Source organism: Strix uralensis, chromosome 3 (assembly GCF_047716275.1).
Source record: "Strix uralensis isolate ZFMK-TIS-50842 chromosome 3, bStrUra1, whole genome shotgun sequence".
NCBI classification, from domain to species: Eukaryota; Metazoa; Chordata; class Aves; order Strigiformes; family Strigidae; genus Strix; species Strix uralensis.
Genome location: NC_133974.1, coordinates 73,881,110 through 73,897,755, shown reverse-complemented (window position 1 = coordinate 73,897,755; position 16,646 = coordinate 73,881,110).

Below are 16,646 nucleotides of genomic sequence, written 5' to 3'. Positions count from 1 at the left end.
TGACCTCCACAGCAATTCAAGAGATATTACCGCTATTTTTGCATAACTAAGAGTGGTGATTTCCACCCAGATTTCCGCCCCGCCCCGCCCCCCTCCCCCCCCCCCCCCCGCCCCTTACATTTCCAAGAGGACAGAATGTCTTAGAAGTTTTGAAAGCAATAATATAGATACACATGTTGGCACTGAAATCTCTGAGTTGGAGAGGACAATGGAGCTAGCTCAGAAGTCCTGGCTCCAACTCCTTCAGGTTCTGGATAGCCTCTGAGGAAAACCTCATGTGGTGCTGCCATTCTGCTGTGAGATGAAGTGTTGGGAGCCTGAAAGTCAAGAAAGAGGGACTGCTGGCCACAGAAGTTCCAGACATCTAAAGCTTTCCTACCTTAAAAAGTAAAGGTCTAAGTACATCTCTTATGGCTGCATTATAGGGTCTTCAGGTACTGGTTTTGACCACTTGAACTGTTGCTGCTGGTTTAAAATTCCAGGTGGAAACTTTTCACTTCTGCACTTTCTCCTTAATCTTCCATCTGATCCTCTCTTGTGTACTTTTTCTTTTAACGTAAAAGCTAAACATTCACCGAGCATTCTACATTTGTAATTCTGAGCCAATAACAAGATGTTATGCTTGCACTCCTCTGTCTAGACTGTTGATGTGAAGACTGAAGTACTCTAGGTGTGAGTTTTGGTTTGGTGGGCTTTTTCCTGCTGTTTTCATGGGCAAAGTCTGCTTCCTGTCTTCTGTGCATACCACCATAATTTGGGAAAGACAGACCCAGCCTAGCCATGGGGGAGCAATGGCTTAGAAGTTATTTTGACTGATATTGACTGTATTGAAATCCATGGACCAGCTGATTCACACAAGAGTACTGACTAAATAATAATAAACCTTTTTAAAAAAAAAAATCACCTTTCATTTTGGGATAGATAAATCAATATTGAGCTCCTGACTCTAGATTTCTTTTATAGATGGCCTTGAAAAATTGTTGAGCTCATCACAAATACACAGAAAAGAGTAATTTATGAACATATTTTTGTGAGGTTTACTTCTGTTCAGAAATACCAAGTACAATCAGTTTGATTATACAATCAGGCTGATTCAGTGCTCTAAGTGGAACATAATCATATTCTTGTCTTTAAGTATATTTTCTGTATTAGCTAACTTTCTTCTCAAATGATCGGCAGTAAAACAGTTAACAATGAAGATGATAGACTAAATGTTAACAGATTTCAGAGTCAGTACTGTATAGGGATGAGCAGGTCATACCAATTGAAAATTATTCTTTTGATTGTCTTTGGTCTCTTGAAGATAAGACTGCATCAGTTCTGTTTGATTCAGTCTTCAAGGATTTCTTCACAACCATGACTCTGAGGAACATAATTTTATTTTAAATGGGATGTAAGACTTCAGAGCACTAGCTTGATAACAAATTTAATAATGATTTAGAGTCTGTGTGAATGCAGCACAAGAAGTTTCAGAAGCACGAGAACGTGCCCTTCTTCCTTCCACCTTCTTGCTTTCTCCCTGTCATACTTAAATTCAGGTTGGTATTTGTTTACATAGTGCACAGTAAGCTAATGCCAGCTATCATTCCTCAACTCCTCCTGCCTGTTATTATTTCCATCTCTGTTATTTCCATCTCTGTGAAATATTTATTGCTGTTTCTTATATTCTTATATCCTGAGGGGTATGGCTTTTGTTTACATCTTAACAGAATTAAGTAGCAGTATGTGTTTGCACAAGCTTTACAGGCATGCTCCTGCTTGGTCTGCTCAGGTATTAATTAAAGCTGCTTGTGAGAAACTTGAAAACTGAAGTTTTGTAAGCAATGATCCATGTTTCTAGTAGAACAGAAAGTGTTTTACATTACATAACAAGAGCAAATGTGTAATTTTGGGACCATTCACCCAGCTGAGCAGTTTATTTCCCTGCAGTAATAAATGTACTTTGCATCTTGCTACTCTTGACGTGATTCACAATTCCATATGTTTACCTATAACAAGGCATGGATACAACCTAATCATTTGGCAGAAGGTTTGTCAGTATAAAATCTGTCTGCCTGTTCCTAAATCTACTGCCAAACAATTTTTCATTTGCAGTTAAATTTACAAAAGCACGTAGTGGTCTTAACACTGCAACACTTGATTTACAGGTGAGCATGGCCCTCCCATGCAAGGTGTAGGAGATGAGTGTTGAGTTTTCTTCTTGCCTCAAACAATTTAAACTTGGATCTGCCACTTTTCTGCAAAGCCCCCTCCTTCATAGGCTGCTGGTCTCTGCTCCTGGGTCCAGGAATCTTCAAGTCTTTATGCAAAGTGGAGTGCCTTTAAAGAGGGTCAGCATGGACTGTCTGCCCCTGCTCAGTAAGTCCCTGAATAGGACACTCACCCGTGGGTGAGAGGGAGCTGAGCCTTCATGTCCCATTTTCTCTGTGTGCTGAACAGGCTGATAGAAATTGTCAGTGGAAACAAAACCTTTGTATGTTTATCTGGCACCTGAGTTCTCTGAGGGATCACAGAATCATCTAGGTTGGAAAAGACCTTGAAGATCATCTTGTCTAACTATTAACCTAATGCTGACAGTTCTCAACTACACCATATCCCTAAGCGCTATGTTAACCCTACTCTTAAACACCTCCAGGGATGGGGACTCCACCACCTCCCTGGGCAGCCCATTCCAACGCCTAACAACCCGTTCTGTGAAGAAATGCTTCCCAATATCCAGTCTAAACCTTCCCTGGCACAACTTGAGGCCATTACCTCTTGTCCTATCGCTTATTACTTCATTAAAGAGACACATCCCCAGTTCTCTGCAACCTCCTTTCAGACAGCTGTAGAGCGCGATGAAGTCTCCCCTCAGCCTCCTCTTCTCCAGACTAAACAACCCCAGTTCCCTCAGCCGCATCTCGTACGACATGTGCTCCAGACCCTTCACCAGCTTCGTTGCCCTTCTCTGGACACGCTCGAGTAATTCAATGTCCTTTTTGTAGTGAGGGGCCCAAAACTGAACACAGTAAAAGGAAGTTACTGTCAGTTGATTTCTGTGGCAGGGAAATGGATATTTATTACAATCCAATTTAAACTACACCTACAATCTCTATATTGTGACATGCTTTTTCCCTAGAAGTACTGAGAGGATTGTCTGACACTGTCCCACAGAACACACTTGTCTCTAAATTGGAGAGACATGGATTTGATGGTTGGACGACTCACTGGATAAGGAACTGGCTGGATGGCTGCACTCAAAGACTTGTGGTCAACAGTTCGATGTCCAAGTGGAGGAGGGGTGACAAGTGACATTCCTCAGGGGTCAGTGTTGGGGCCAGCGCTGTTTAACATCTTTGTTGGCCACATAGACAGTGGGACTGAGTGCATCCTCAGCAAGTTCACCGATGACACCAAGCTGTGTGGTGCGGTTGACATGCTGGAGGGAAGGGATGCCATCCAGAGGGATCTGGACAGACTTGGGAGGTGGGTCCCTGCAAACTTCATGAAGTTCAACAAGGCCAAGTGTAAGGTCCTGCACATGGGTGGGTGCAGTCCCATACACAAATACAGGCTGGGCAATAAGTGAATTGACAGCAGCCCTGAGGAGGTAGTTTTGGGGGTACTAGTGGATGGAAAACTGCCTATGAGCCAGCAATAGGAACTCGCAGGCCAGAAAGCGAACCGTATCCCGGGCTGCATCGAGTGTGGCCAGCAGGTTGAGGGAAGTGATTCTCCCCCTCTACTGTGCTCTCATGAGACCCCATCCGGACTACTGCAACCAGCTCTGAGGCACACAACATAAGAAGGACACGGACATGCTCGAACGGGTCCAGAGGACACCACAAAGATGATCAGGGGGCTGGAGCACCTTCCCTTTGGGGACAGGCTGAGAGAGTTGGGGTTGTTCAGCCTAGAGAAGAGAAGGCTTAGGGGAGACCTTATAGCGGCCTTCCAGTACTTAAAGGGGGCTACAGGAAAGATGGGGAGGGACTCTTGACCAGGGAGTGTAGTGATAGAATGAGGTGTAGTGGTTTTAAACTGAAAGAGGGTAGATTTAGACAAGATATAGGGAAGAAATTCTTTACTGTGAGGTGGTGAGACACTGGAAGAAGTTGCCCAGAGAAGTGGTGGCTGCCCCCTCCCTGGAAGTGTTTAAGGCCAGGTTGGACGGGGCTTTGAGCAACCTGGTCTAGTGGAAGGTGTCCCTGCCCATGGCAGGGGCGTTGGGACTAGATGATCTTTAAGGTCCCTTCTGACCCAAACCATTCTATGGTTCTGTGATTATGTGTGTGAAACTGGATTTACAATTAAATAACTCTTCTTAGCTACTTCTGAGCAAGTCTCATTGGGTATGTCCATACTGCTAAATAAACCATGGCAGGAAGCAATACATGGTCGAGTGGTGCAAGATGTGTGCTGTTGGTCTTCCCAGTGCCTGGCTTCCCTCTGAGCAGAAAGTGCCCATATGTCCTGCACAGTACTCTGCCCTTCACCTCCTTGGGGCCTCAACTGCTGCACTGAGGTGATAGTTAGGTTTTGGGGAGTTTTGGATTTGGGCTTTTTTTTCCATTTCAGAGCACCTGAAGCAACGTGGCCTGCATTACAGCCCACAATATTGATGGTTTTACAACATGAAACTGAGGGTATTGGCACACGCCATGGTGTCATGTGAGAAACATTTTGTAGTACAAAGCCTGTTAGAATAATGTCAGAGAACTATGCAAGGTGGGGGAAGGCAAACTTGGGGCAGCCATGTCTGTATTGCCCTTTGGGAACAATCCATGGAGTGAAATATTTCCAGAACTGCACCCACTCACCTCCTGAGAAGGTTATCAGGTGCAGCCCACAACAGCGACCTCACTAGCAACTGAGCAATACACCTCATCCGAGCCATGGTGCTCATGCTTGCTGCGTGGTGGTTTTTTTAATTTAGCAGTAGGGATGTGCTCAATGAATCTCAGCAGAGGCTGGGTACCAAGATTTCTGTCCTTGCATAGGTAGACTGTAATGAGGGAAAAAAAACTGCAGGAGGCATTTTGCTTCCCAGCTTATGTAAGGGCTGTTTACTTGAGCCATAGGATGCTATTGGCTTGGAAAAAGAGAAACAGAGACAAATTGTCACTTTTTAAAAATATGTACATTTAATATGGCTTTAACGGTCAAGAGGAATAAAATACATCCAGGGATTATCTGTCTTTAGAAACAAGTAATCAATGAATATAAACAAAACAGACTGAGACTGGAGCAGGACATAAAAAGAAGGATTAGGAGGTAAACATACATTAAATATAATGTAAACATACATTAAAAATAAACATTTTATTTCAGCTTTTACATTGTCATTTAGGTCTGGGCCACATTTTCAAAAGCAGATTTCAAAAAACTTATCTAATAAACTTTCACAGATAATTAAGCTGCTAAATCATTCAGATGTTGGAGAAAGTAATATCCCCCTCCTACTTGCTAAGTAACTTTCTTAGAAAAGAACAGCTTAAAGAACAGCTCAAGTTAAAGTTTTGCATAGTCTGTCATTTGTTGTAGGGAATAAGAAAGGTTCCCTAAGAAGTCAGAACTATGATTAATACCTCTGTATCTGTAAGAGAAAAGAATTTAGAATTTTTTTGTTACATTTCAGGGAAAATGCTGGTTCGACGATTATTGGTTGGTGTCCAACTTTCAAAGATAATTCTCTTAATTGGGACTCTCGCTTCACCACTTTGCCATTCCCATTGTCTGTGAAAATGAGAAGTTTGGGTCTCAGAGAGCAGACTTAAATGGTGAAAGGAAGAACTGCCTGCCTTGGTGAGAGATCATCAAACCGTAGCCCTGCCTCTGCTTTTCAACACTGCATATAAATAGGATACGTATAAAAAGGGTATTAAACAGCTGAAGAGTCACGGACAGAAACAGCAGTGAACAGAGCTTGAGGAAATATGTGATCAGTAACAAAAGTCACAGGAATATGGTTTGTTTAGCTTGGAGAAAAGGTGACTTAGAAAGATGGTAGTAACAATCCTCAGAAATGCTACAGGCTACCAGAAAGCATTAAAAAACAAAAAAAAACCCCAACTGTTTTCCGTGACCTCTGTGAATAGGACAAAAAGTAATGATCTCAAACTGCATCAAGTGAGATGTAGCTGAGACATCACCAGTCAGAATACCAAAGGACTGGAATCGTGTGTCCAATGAGGTGGTGGGCTCTTTGTTGTCAGAGGTTTTAAGAACATCTCTTCAGATGTTTAAGTACAAACATCTGTTGAGGTAGTCTAGGCATAGCTGGCACAGCCAGTTCTACGTTAGGAGAGGTAGATGTGCTAAATGACCTACCAAGGTCCCTTGTGGACCTACTTCCATCATTCTACTATTAAAACAAAACAAAACACAACACTGTTTAGCTGCTCTATAATATTACTCTTGTGAAAAAATATCCCTTTTTTATTTGGAAATGCTGTTCCCCCCTGAGGTCACAAATGATGTAGGGATCGTCATGCTGTAAGACTTCTGAGCAGTGGTTTAGCCAAATGTGTCTGGATGCATAATTTCTACCCCTTCCCATCCTCTACATAGTCCTAGAAAATTGCTTTACATTTGAGGGGAAGAAAAAAAGCCCTCTTGATGCTCCATCTTCACCACAGTAACTTGGAAAGAGGTGTTTTACATGAGCAAAAACATGCCTTCCTTTTCGGAAAGTGTTTTTCATGTTTATGATCTTGGCTGCAGAAGCAAAAAGTGAATGATATATAGCTGTACCCCTTGCATATAGTGTTTTTTCACTGAAGGTAATGGCAGAAACCACAACTACAGCACAGCGTTTTTCTGTGATGTCCTTTGGATTCCATAATTGGCTGGGATTGTTCCTGGAGTCAGTCCACACCACCTTCAAGTTTATTCAAAGGGATGAAAACTTTTCCTACCTCTGTAATTAAAGCCTCTTGGCCTTTCATGTTAAAGTCTATAGGAGAGAAGTTTTTAAAGTAATGAGATGGGTATTTATTCAGCAAAATGTGTACATGTTTTTTGGAATACATTTGGTCTTGATACCTGAACACACTCAGGCATGAGCCTTGCTGAATCACATCTGCAATGCTGTTGGACTTTGCTGGTTCATAATTACAGAGCTGAGAAGCGTCATGTTCCCTGGCAAAACCTGAATACCACCTAAGTGTCAAAAATAATGTGAAAATGCACAAGTATGGAGAACAGCAGCTTTGTTTTCTTCCAGTCTACCCATATACCTCCAGTCTGCATTCTTTTCTCTTTCTAATCCTGCTATGCTTATTGCAGACTGCCTGGTCCAGCTGACTCAGTCATTTACAATCAGAAGATCTTCTATTAACCACTGGTGATTTTCAATTCATCATTCAGCACATCATCTCCTCTGCCATATTATTCCCTTCTTAATTTCAGTGCCCTTGATTGTCCTCTTTGATTCTATGATTCCATTTCAGATTATTTTAGATTAAGATCAAAGCTTTTATATGTTGTCTTTATCTTAGTCCATATCATACCCATAGCTTGCTTCTGTCCTTTGAAATGTCTATTCCTTAGTAAGTGAACAGATAGGCACCCTTTAAACTTTTGTTATTGTTGCTGGTTTTCACTTGCACCTTTTGCTCTTCAAGTTGTTTATTAAAGTGTATCAGATTCAGTCACCTCCTCACACTGTTATGCTCACCAAGGTTTTTAATTTGAGGCTTCAGTAGGATCAGAAACTCCACAATGAGGGCAAAAGGACACTTAAAAAAGTATCAACTCAGATTTTGGCCACAGAAAGGCATGTAGCTTCCAAATGCTATGCTTGGAAGGTGTGACCAGGAAACATCAACAGCATTATGCACAAGAGCTCTGACCAGAGTTAAAACTAGTAATTGAGCCAATGAAGCTTGTGAGATGAGCAAACTGTGTTCCACCTGAGCACTTCATTAGGACTGCTGAGCACTGATGGGACCCTGGGTCTTTACATGGAGCTCTGGCCCACCCAAAGGGAAGTCTCTTGGAGCAGTGTCCTGCTTTCCCTATGACTAAAAGTCTGAAAATCAGTATTTTGTTTCAACAGATTTAATTTCTGGTCTTTTTTCAAAAAGCTCTTTCTTTCCTTGTCTCCCATTAGCTTATATTTCCAAAGGGACAGAAAACAACTCTATAGGTAATGCCTTCTCCCATGTTCTGCTTAAGGTGTGATCAGATGACAGAGAAATGAATATTACCAAAACTGAGATGCAAAATAAGTTCCTGGAGCAGTTTAAGCTGAATGAATGGGTAGGCAGAGTAGGTTTGTAGAGTTAGGGAGATGTGCAACTCAGAGGTAACACCCAGACGTCATGGCTGAGAGACTGGAAGGATGGCTAAATTCACGAAGAAGAAAATAGAGAAAGAACATGTAGAGGAAGGCTGAGTTATTCTTCTACTATATTAACAGCTAAAGATCCATGAAGTGCAAGGGAGATGGCCCGTAACATTAACTTGGGCAGGAGACAGATCTGAAGTGAATCTGCAAGACAAGAAGCCGACAATAACTTGTGTTCACTTCCAGAAATAACATGTGGAGGGAGAAGAGAATGACAGGGCTCACAGAAAGCTGGGGAGGACAGCAAGGCTCCCCCGAAGGAGCAGGTAGAAGGGAGAGGAAGGAAGCGAAGCCGGAGAGGACCTGGCTTCGGGCAGAGCCAGCAATGCCCACAGCACCTGACTGGTCACTGAGGAGGAAGTTCTGCACCCAGTTTTGGATTAAGGAAATGGGCATCTGAAACCCTGACAAGAGCAGCCTGCCTATTCTGTAAGCAAGAACCTAGGTTTTCTATACTTTTAAAGGAACATTTAGTGTTTCTAAATCACTTCTAATGCCCACAGGAATGGCCCCAAGTCAAAGCTAAGTATTACAGTTTAATCTGCACCCCTGACTAATGTACAAGCCAAGTTCTGCTTATCACCTATTAATTTATTCATTCTTCCTATGTTCAGAAACCTTTTACATGATAGGTATATCTGTAACATCAAAACACCAAAGGAATTATACTCCTGTAAACTGATATATCTTTAATCAGCTAGATTATATTCAACTAACTATGCATTATCTGAAAGGGAGAATTGATACACTAAAAGGTCATAAACGAGCTATCTTTTTGTAGTGTAAAGGGAATTAAACTGCAATGCCTAATGTTTATATGTCCATCATATATAAAACTGCTCTGCTTCCAAAACACTAACTCTGCAGCTTGAGTTAGGAAAATCCATCCAGTCATTCAGCTACATTAATATCATACAATGAATAGGTGACATAAAACACTATTGTCTTTTTCTCTTCCCTTTTTGTTTCTATTAATAATAATAGTAAGAAGTAAGAAAAACTTGTTATGCAAGGTAAGTTATTCTGTAAGCTAGTTATAATTTATATGGAAAGATAACATTGATTTTTATGAAAAGGCTGAAATGAGAAGATATAAAGCATCCTTTTGTCAGGTTTCAGGGGCTATTTCAACCACATTCAGAAACAAAAACTGCACTTCTAAAAGGAGAAATATCTTGATAACCAGACTGCAAGACCATGCCACATTTATCTAACTAGTAAAGTTTCTGTCATGGAAATGACAATGGATAAAAAAAGGGACATTTATAGTGGGCAGAATGATCCATTGGGAGAAAATAAAAGATGCGAGTTTCAGTCTAACTTTTTTTCGCATGGAAAAATCAATTACCTATGGTGTATAGTAAATTAGTTAATTATGTGAGATGTCAAACCCTGTAAATGATGTAAGATTTGATTTTACAAATCAGTTCTCCCTGTGAGAAGTTTTGCAATAGTAAGTACTAGTGATTAAAATGTCAGCATGAGAGACTGCTGCAGATTCTACCACTGTAATAACAGAATGTAATAATTACATGCTTGGAAAGTCCACATAATAATAACAAATACAAAGTTCAAATTACTTTAAAGAGTGGTTTCAACTAAAAATTAAAAAGCAGCACTAAGGTACAGCAAGGTGGTCTCTGTATGTGGCCCTTTTTTTGATCAGAACATACTCTACAGCTGCCTTTGGAGCATATTTACCACTCTGCCAGCCAGAGGACCCATGTTTGGGGACAGTTTCAGGTTCTCTGTGTCTGGCTTCTGCAAAAATTGCACATATTCTGAACATGATGCATTTGCAATCTCTTAAAACACTCTCCTATTCTCAGTTATTTGCATTCTTCTTGTCCCAGCCAGCCAAATCCCAACAGAACTTGACAGTTTCAATGACAGCAGTTTCTTCTCACTTTCTAGAGCATAACATAAAGAAAATACAGCAGAATTCCTATAGGCTTTAGCTTACCTTTCAATATAAGGTCCAATCCTTCATTCCTGACAAGGCTAATAGTATGATTTTTAAGTGCAAAAGGAACACGTTGCATCACACTGTAGTCACAGCTTAAAACTGAACTGCAGTGGCAGTTCAGGTTTGTTTGATAGGCATTGTCTTCTTTAAAAGATAAAGTGATATTATGTGTATTTCACATTTACTGAAACGTAGACTGTTGGAAAATAGTGGCCATGGAAAAATTTTTTTAGCTATGACTTTGGAAATTTCCCTACTGTAATTTTTTTTTTTTTTACCTTCTTTTCTTGTTTAGCATCTCCTTCCTATAGTTTGTTTTCATTCAACTAGAACTATATCTTCTTGCAAGAACACAGCTTGTCCCATTTTGTTGTTGTTACAGATGTGTTCTGCACACTTCAAGACTTCTGATACCTTCTGCATCTTAACTTTCTCAAAAACTTTTATTTGAATCATTGCTGTCCCTGAAGCAACTTCTTTTGCAATTCCTTCTAGTTGGGTGCACTGCCAAAGCAGGTATGCAATTATTCCTTTTGGAGACATACAAAGCATGCTCAAAGTGCAAACACCTGGCAGCCTCTCTGAAACAAAGAACTGAGTTGTACACAGTATGTTCAGCATCTCTCCTATCTCGGTTTCTCACCGCAGACATCCACAAAGCATTAACACGTTTTCATATTCACTTAGTAAAGGACAGTTAGAGTTTAAATTATGAGACACTGGACAAACTTTGGGAATTCTCACCTTGCTATCATCAGCTAATCCTTGGCTCTCTGCAAGTTAGCGTGCAGCGCCGCAGGAGGGAGTAGATTTCTACTCACAGTAGAAATCACACTATGAGTAATTTCCCTTGAAAAACATAAGACAATGATGTAAATGTTATAAAATGTTTCACAGTCTCTCTGCCAAACTTCTTTGGGATCTTCCAGCCCTGCTTTAATTTACAAAAGCCTTGAGCTATGCAGAAAAACTGCACGTGGGATACTCCTGCGCCTTCACCATTAAGCCATGTTATCCAAACTCTTCTGAAATTATATTGTTTTGTTTGCTTCTCAGAGTTTTCCCAGCCATAAAACTCCTGTAAAAATTACTGCCATCACCCCCTCCTAGTTTTGTTTGGTTACAGGTTTGCTGTAGGAAACTTATTCCATCTATTGGATGGAAAACACCTCTAAAGCAAAGCCAGGGCATGAGAAGTAGAGGCATCCTAGGGGTTGGAGGTAACGTGGGGGAATGATTTGGATTTTCATTTTGCCACCTTTCATTTATCAGGCAAAACTCAGTGGAAGGAACATCCATCTGGTTGAGATGCAGGAAATATGTGGGACTGTCTTCAGGTGAGCTGTGGCTCTGCCCCAACAGCAAATGAGTTCCCCAGGTAAAGGGAAAGACTTGGGAAAGCAGCCTATAAAGCTTGTAAGCCAGGATTCACTTTTCTATAGACTTGTAGGAAAGGGATATCCTTTCAAATATTTGCAAACAAAGCAAAGACCTGGAGGCTCATACTATGTGGACATTTGGTAGCTCATTTTTGCAGAGGCTGGAAAAAACTTACATGAAAAGATAAATTAATTGTGCCACCCAAGATTTTGGTTTTCTGTATATCATCAGGAGACAGGTGTGGCTATTAGGAGAGGAAGGCATGTTGCTTCCGTACAACATGAGGGCAACAGGAATCCTGACTTTCAGTATGCAGGGCAGTAGAACCAGGCTTCAGAAGGCAAAAGATACAGGAGTAGGGAGGGAGACTGTAAATTGGAAATATTCCAAAAAGTACTTTTAAAGAGCATGAAGACCACCAGACCAAGTCTCTTGTTTAATTGACTCATGCTGTAGATGGCACACTAAACTCAGGCACTGAATCCTCAGTATTCTTGCTTTTAGATATATAAGAAATTATATATAAATAACAAAGCTTACAGCTTGCTGTTTCAATGCTAGGGGAAATACCTGGGCTTTTCGTTCTTGTGCATCCAAACCACATGGAAAATGGATTTAGACTTCCATGTCCACAAGCTCAGAGAAGTTGGAATGTGTCAGCTATAATATAAGAAGAGTTGCAGTTACGAGAACTTCAGCTCCCTATTAGTATTAGAAAATTTGATTGGTAATTACTAGGTAGTAAAAGTCTTCTACTCATATTCCCTTAAGAATTTGGACAACACAAGTGAAAAGCCTTTTTAAAAAAGAGAAAATAGAGTGAATTGCAAAAGGGATATAGGAGAGAATGTATCCTCTGTAATAAGAGATGAATGTTTGTCATTAGTTTAATGATGGGGCCCCAGAAACCTCCTGCAGCCCCCCGTTAGTCTAACAGTTAGTCCATTGTGTACATATACAATACACAGTCACTTGTCCTTGTGGGAGATCATGTCTGGGGTAAGTCTAAAGGCTAAAAATGAAGCCATTTCCACATTTCTGAAGCTTAAATTTAAAGCATCAGGAATTAAAAAAAAAAACAACCAACACCACCACAAACTTTTGATGTCCCTAGTTTTCTAAAATAATATCTCATCACTACAACAACCTTTCTCCTTTGGTTTTGGCTGAGGGCTTGGTCTAATCATGATTTATTTCCATCTAACATTTATGTTTCTGGTTAAAAAGAGAAGAATTTTCAAACCGTCAGTGCTCAGTTTTGCACCTACCTCCCCTGGCTTGAACAAACATACTACATTTGTGAAGACAGACATTTTGGCCACTTGTGCAAGCAGTACATGCAGTAATGAAGAGTGGGAAAATTTTAGCTTTCCATCTTGAGAAGAATTAGAGGTACAAGGCTGTCATTCAGAAGGGGAGCTTGAATGAGGTTAAAAGGTTAAACATATCCTCTGTTATGATGCATAACTGTATGGATGTTGATGGTGTAACACTCAAGCGAGTAACAAAGTAATTGTTAAAATACCCTCTTGGGGTGAAATTCAGTTCCTGCAGAGACAAACAAACCAACCAAATCTCTGAATTCAGTGGGAGAATCACACTTTTGACCCTGTATCATAATTTCTTCCACAGCACTTGCATTTCAAACATTTGCAGCACAGTGCTGTAGTTTTTTCCTGACCTGGGATCAGACACAGATGATTGCAGGAGGAATAATTCTTCATCGCGCTGTGCTTGGCACAAGGAACCTAGGCTGAGGTCCAGAAGAGTGGAGATGCAGCTGGTGCAATGTGCAGAGTTTGGAACAATAGCCTTGTCCTACCACCATTCTCTTGTCATCTATCCTAAAGGAAAGAGGGATTTACATACCACATGACCTCCGTATGTATCTGGGGGTTTCCATTATGTGATTCAGGGTGAGATTTCCTACCCAGATGCACATCTGTCATCTCCTATCCTTCAGCCAACGTAAGACTCTACAAACATAAGAGGTCTGTAACTCATCTGAGGCTGTAAGCAGGAACTGTCATACACAGTTCTTGCAACAGTCTTCTGTCCATGGGTAAATGTGGTTGTGAAATAAAAAGGCAAGGCTGGGGAGAAGGCAATATGGCCTTTCTTTTATAGTAAATTAACATTTTCCATAAAGTTACAAACATAAAGCCTTTCTGCTTTATACTGTTTGAATATGAAAATGTAACAACACTTGAAGCAGATCTTCAAAAGACACAGTGTACTGTTCTCTTAAATGCAAATGACATATGGTTGAGCCTGCTTGTGTTAATTTGAGATAAAAAGAAAGGGAAAAAAAGGTGACATCTTTTGAAAGAGCCTCCCATAAGGGCAATAGGAGATGCCTTTACAAGGTGTGATGTTAAAGTCTGGCTTAGCTCAATCAGCAGCACACACACAGTCCCACTGAAACAGCTAAGGTTGCTGCAGCAAGAGGCAGGGAAGTAAAATACAGTGGGGACAAAATAATAACAGCAGCAACACCAGAGTCAATTCTTATTTCATCAAGCAACAGAAATCAAACCAGTTGATCATAATTGTTGCTCTGGTTTTTAAACTCAAGTCTCTCAATCAGGAGATTACTCAGTTGAAGGCCCAGTATAATGAGAATATATGATTTCTTTTTCCACAAGAATTGGAAATAGTATGATCTAAGACTGACAACCCCAGCATCTGGGAGTGCTTAAAGCAATTCATAGTTTTGCTCCAGTCACGTGGCTCTGGACAAAGACTGCAGAAAAATCAAACTGGTCCAGAGGAAGCCTTGATGTTGAGTAAAACTCAATAAATTGAGCAAGGAGCCTTTGATTTATTCGCCTTAATTCATTATAAATGAATTACATTCTTTCTCCTCTTGCAAAAGCTTGGCTGCTATTTTTGTGTAAACATTCATGACTATGTTAATTGCATTGCATCTTTTTATATATTCATTTTATAGATTTTATTGCTCTACTTTAGAGTTCCTAAATAATAGATTTATATAGTCTACTTTTTCAACAGGCATTTTCATAGGCATTATCTTCCAGATGTATTTAGTATATGTTTAAAAGAAACGCTTACTGCATTCCAGAAATACTGTTGCCAAAGAATCTAATTTAAAAGGGGGGGGGGGGGGGGGAAGTTTATGATATGCACATCTACTTGCTGCTCTGCATATTTCACATTTTAACAGCAACATGAAACTGCAAGAGTAACAAGAATGAATTATTTAAATGAGAGATATTCTTACTGAATTAAAAAAGAGGTTCCATATTTCCCACAGTTATTCTGCAAGCTGACACTAAATAAAACTCCTAATCTGACTGTATAGAATCAAAATGAAACTTTACATACAACTTAAAGACTTTCAGGTTTCTATGTGTATGTGTCAAGGAAATGATAGGAAGCCAAGGTTATATATGTAACTGTCTGGGAAATGAGTCAAAACTAAGTTAGAAAAAGAACTCTCTGAGTTGTTGCAGTAAGTTTCCTGAACTAGTATAAGTCAGCATTTTACACCTATAGCTACCTCATATATGTGTGTCTGCATCCTTGTATACAGGACAGTGTCTTTTTGGTGCACCACTCTTTTCCAGTCCCTCATATGAGAGGAGAATTATCGCATACTGTTCAAGGAATTTGCATATTACTTGAGGTCTTTAAATTTTGACCTTCCATTTCAGTTCTGAGCAATGTATCACCACTGTTTAAAAGTTTGCTGATAAGACTGAGCGCCTAAAAGGCCAAGTTACCTATACAGCAAAGGTAAACAGTTCTAAAGGACATTCTCTCCACCATAGCTCACAAGTGAAGTCTGTATTGTCTGAAATATGGCATACTTCTGTCTTGGGGTTGAAAGCAGCAGGGCATTGGTAGCTGAAGGAAGAGCAAAGGCAGTTTATTGCAGCACATGTGGAGCCACCTCTCGCATGGGAGGTTAGAAGATGAAGTCACCTGATTTACAGACTTTAAACTTTATCTTGTGGGTCAGTCCCTTTTTGTACATTGCTTTTTCCAAAATTTGACCTAACACATGTAATGACAGATTATACAAAAGCAGCCGGTACATAGCTCTATTTTTGGTGAATATCACTTCACCAAGTGAGGGATCCATGCTAAAGAGCTTGACATTTGCTGGCTTTTTGATATGTGAACAAAGAGTTTTTCTGAAATACTTTAATTACATGCAATCTGTCTATGAATAATTCAGCAAAGTAACTTTCAGCTTGTGAATTGCTTCATATTTAAGGTCTGAGATGAGTTGAAAAAACACAGGGCCAAATTTACTGAGGGATTCAGACCCCCAGTTGTTCAGACAGCTGCCTTTGAAAATCTGACCTGGAGTTCAAGGCTGCTAAGCATTAAATGCACCACATCAAGTGCTGTTTTCCCCACTCCACTAGGAAGGAATTTCCTTCTCTGCTGTAAGTACAAATCATCACTCCACCTTGCATGCCACACTAGGTATAGGATTTTCTCTGTTTTCACCTTTGGTGCACCAGTCTTTTCTAGTCCCTCATATGAACCTGGTTTCCACTTCTTTTTTTTAACTTCTTTCCACTTTGGCTTTTCACCTTCCTTCTACCTCACCTCCCTCTCCCTAAAACCTCTCAAACTAAAAACCAGACAAGTGGGAGAGTCTTCTCCCACTGGCTGGAGCCCTCACCTGTGGGAAAGAGAGACCTCATTTGTAGGTCTGCCTTGTTTTGTAGGACAGCAGTGGTAGCATTATTATTAGAATATTAGGAGTTAGAATATTAAATTTAGCAGTAGTTTCAGAGATGTGGATTGAGGTTTCTTATAGACTAGATGGCTGTTTCATCCTCCCATAACGTTCCCAGCTACAACACCAGTGCACCTCTTGGTGCATTAGCTTCTCCCTGAAGTTTTTCCCTATGATACAGAATGCAGTGCTCTACGGGGAGCTGTAAAATATCTCTAGGACTGGCCGAGGTAAACCAGAGCCAGGATGGCTCTCTA